The sequence below is a fragment of the Polypterus senegalus genome, chromosome 16, assembly GCF_016835505.1.
Source record: "Polypterus senegalus isolate Bchr_013 chromosome 16, ASM1683550v1, whole genome shotgun sequence".
Taxonomy (NCBI): domain Eukaryota; kingdom Metazoa; phylum Chordata; class Cladistia; order Polypteriformes; family Polypteridae; genus Polypterus; species Polypterus senegalus.
The window spans coordinates 22,746,504-22,750,024 of NC_053169.1; the positions used below are offsets into that span (position 1 = coordinate 22,746,504).

The following is a 3,521-nucleotide window of genomic DNA, read 5'->3' on the forward strand; positions in this document are numbered from 1 at the left end:
TAAAAAGTCTAAAATATTCTCGATTGTAATAGAAATTTGTCATTTTAACACTCCGACAGAGCTCCATAAAGGGCTAGATCACTAGTAAAGGATCAAAAATAACATATTCATAATTACTGACCTTGAAACAGTCTCAGAAAAAAAAAAAGGATTCCCCAAATGCTTATGTTAGAAAATTGTCAACGTTCTGAGAGTGGCCCTTAGAGGGCTAGGACCACCTGTAAAAACCAAATATTAAAACTATGTTCATGATCAGCCACCTTGAAATACCATAAAACGACATTCTCCATTTCTTTGAAGTTTTATGATAAAGAGTAACCTTGACTGCACATGTCCCATTAGTCAGTTGATGTTGCATGCCCAACTTCAAGTCCTTCTGATCATTTCTGTTAAAGACTGACTGACCTGTGGTAAATAATTAAATATTAAAAATATGATCATATTCGTGATCAGCAACTTTGAAATAGCATAAAATGACATTTCACATAACATTACCAATACTCCTTTGAACAAAAACTTTAAAAAAAGGGCAAACTTTACTTCTTGTATCCCACTAGGAAGTGAACCTCTGGGGTGGTTGATGTGGCAAGCAAAGTTTAAAGTCCTTCTAATCAGTTTTGCAAAAGACGTTAATTGGTTTACTCTATCATAAGTGAGGAATTTTCTAAGCAAAATATGGTAAAAATGGCCTACAAATGAGGGTTTTTAGGGTTCAGTGGGCCTAAAATAGGAGGAACCCCAAAACGCTCTACATCTTATGTAACATTGCATCATGTCAAATGGTGTATCATACGTGTGGGGTTTCCTTCTACTGGTGAGTCAGGAGGCACCGGACAAGAAAAACTGGAATGATGGCAAAGTGTTCATAAGTGATTCTTATAAACACAAAAAAGAAATAAAAAACAAAGCCAGATTACTGAAAGGTATCATTTATTTATACTCTATTTTAAAAATAAATCATCCTTTAAGTCAAATGCATGCATGTAAAATTGGACTTTTTTGTGCTCTATACAAATTTTGTTATTTATTATAAAAGCAATACAATAACACATTATATCAGTCAATTAACCACATTGAGAAAGTTTCCATCAAATTTTTCAACATGAATGTTTCTGGAGAAAAATCTTTACCTGCATTCAATGAGAAAAACCCAACACTTGTATTTCAGAATATATTTTGGTCCCTTGGCGATCTGCTTAACTATTTGAGGCTGTAAGGAGCTGCAGTTCAACAGACGCAAAAATAAGAGCCACAATCTACTTGAGAGAGCATGTAGTCAACACAAACTCATGCCAAGGCAAGCAGTCACTGTTCAACTCAGCAGCTCATCTTAAAGACTGTGGAAGGCAACTAAAGAAGTCTTCAAAGAATATCCACAAAACACAGGGAGAACATGCAAAAGAATCAAACCAAGGCTGAAATGCTGCAAGGTGCTACCAAACATGATATACTGATGCCTTATATAGCAGTTACTGTAGCAACCATGGCAGCAATCATCCCAGCCTGGCACTTCTTTTTCAGAAGCCACAAATGTTGGGCTATAATTATAACAGAAAGAACTGAAAAAAAAGGGCAGGTCAGTAAATTATACACAGTGCACAATGTATAAAATGCAAATCAATCTGGAGAGAATCCAAAAATAGATTTATCGAGTCATTATTGTCATGTGCACAGAGTACAGTGAAATTCTTACTTATTGGTGTTAATCAACATGCGACAGGTTGCCAATGTGAAAGTTGTCACATTAAATGGTGATTTATTTAAATTATACAGAGTATAAGTTAAATCGACTTGATTCATTCAAAATCAAAAGAAAAAAAAAAAAAAAAAACAAAGTGTCATGAATTATCAACTTACACAGAGTTTTCTTTCAAGTTTGTATACTTGAACACAATACATCTCCACGCTTCTCTACTGGATAACAAGTTTAGGAATAGAGCGAACACACCTAATTACCAGTTATCACACAATAATTACTGAAGGAAACCCAAAAGGTAAAACACTTCGGGGATAAGCCACTCAATTCTGAGTAAAGTCCTGTGAAAATTATGGTGTAGTGTTAAGATTGTCAGAAAGCACACCATGGAATGTTCTTAAAGCCACAACACACGTGTTCAGGACAGTTAACCCTCACAACTTTTTCATATGCTGACTCAGTGCTGTAACTGCCCTAGATGTCACATTTTTCACCCCAACTGTCTTTATCTTGTAGTAATGATGATCCTGTAATTTTAGAACTGATGAAATTTAAGATGTTTTTGTTGGAAGTAAACAAACCTACCTACAAAGAGAGTGAAATCTACTAAAAAAAAAAAAAAACAGAGTAAACTCTACTGAAGTATATAGATATATAGGTGGAACGACAACACTTTATATGGCCCAAGGGAAAATTTAGCTTTTGCAGAACCTCAACAAATATTAACCTGAAAGACATGGCAGTGTTCAAAATGTGTAGTACCTATACAAAAATGTAATGTTCTGAAACTTTTTGCTTGTTTTAAAGTCAGGGAGCTTTACTAAAAGCTGAGCTGAAATGATGACATTGAAGATGTTGTTACTGGTTGTGAACATCCACTCCATCTTAAATAGTGGAAGATCCATTAAAGTCAAAGGTCAAAAGACATGGCAAGGTAAATATTTTTCAGATGCTGCACAAATTGTGGGATGTTTAATTTTTTGTTACTGCTAATTTTGGGAAATGTTTCGGAAATCACAAAGTTTCTAAACGGAAGAAATTTAAGGTGCTTTAACTTCTTTCAAACACAGAAACAAGTCAAAATTGACGCAAAGATGTTATAAAAGTTAAATAAACAAAGATGTTTGACTGCTTTTGTTTCTCATTTGTGCTGGTGTCTGTCAGATCACTACTGTAAGCCTTTTGGGTTGCATTGTGTTTCATGTTTAACTTAACAATGAAAGTTTCTCTTAAAATATAAATACAGTACATATAATGAAAATATAATGAAATCAGTGGCTCTTAATGACTCAACAATAAAAAAGTGCAAAGTACACGAAATGCCACAATTATTATTTATGGCCTACAATAAAACCGAATCTGACACCATTGCTTTAAATTACTGAAGTAAAATTTGACCCCAGTTAGTAACAAAACCCACTAAAAATGATTTCAAAATGAATTTGCACAACATACAGAGGTTCATCTATCTGAAGTGAACTTGAGCTTCAAAGAAAAATGGAAACTCAGAAAGCAAGAAATAAGTTCAATGTGAGAGAGAGACATATGGTAATGTAATTACACCAAACAGTAGCTCACTCTAGTCACAGATTTGATACCTTGGAATCGATACCACTTGTTGGCAGCCCAACGATATGCCTCTCTGTCCAAAACAAGTATGTACACAGTAATATGTGTAGACCTGCATATAAAGTGTATACTTGCTGGACAAGCTTCTTGAATCCAGTCAAACCTAACAGAAGGCTTTTGAATGGCTTTGCAGATTATATCTGGATACTCTTCTTCTCAAGGAAAGTTGAGCATAAAAAAAAGCAAGATGGAGATG

At 34.5% G+C, this 3,521-nt stretch overlaps 1 protein-coding gene across 1 annotated transcript in view; it reads right to left on the bottom strand.

Annotated features, from left to right (window-relative positions):
• Positions 1–913: 913 nt before the first annotated feature.
• The window catches only part of snx5 (sorting nexin 5), a 43,094-nt gene continuing 40,486 nt past the window's right edge, over positions 914–3,521 (bottom strand). Inside the window, exon 13 of the mRNA XM_039737889.1 lies at positions 914–3,521. This exon is cut by the window's right edge and continues 1,132 nt beyond it. The gene's annotated coding sequence lies outside the window, so the exon portion shown is untranslated.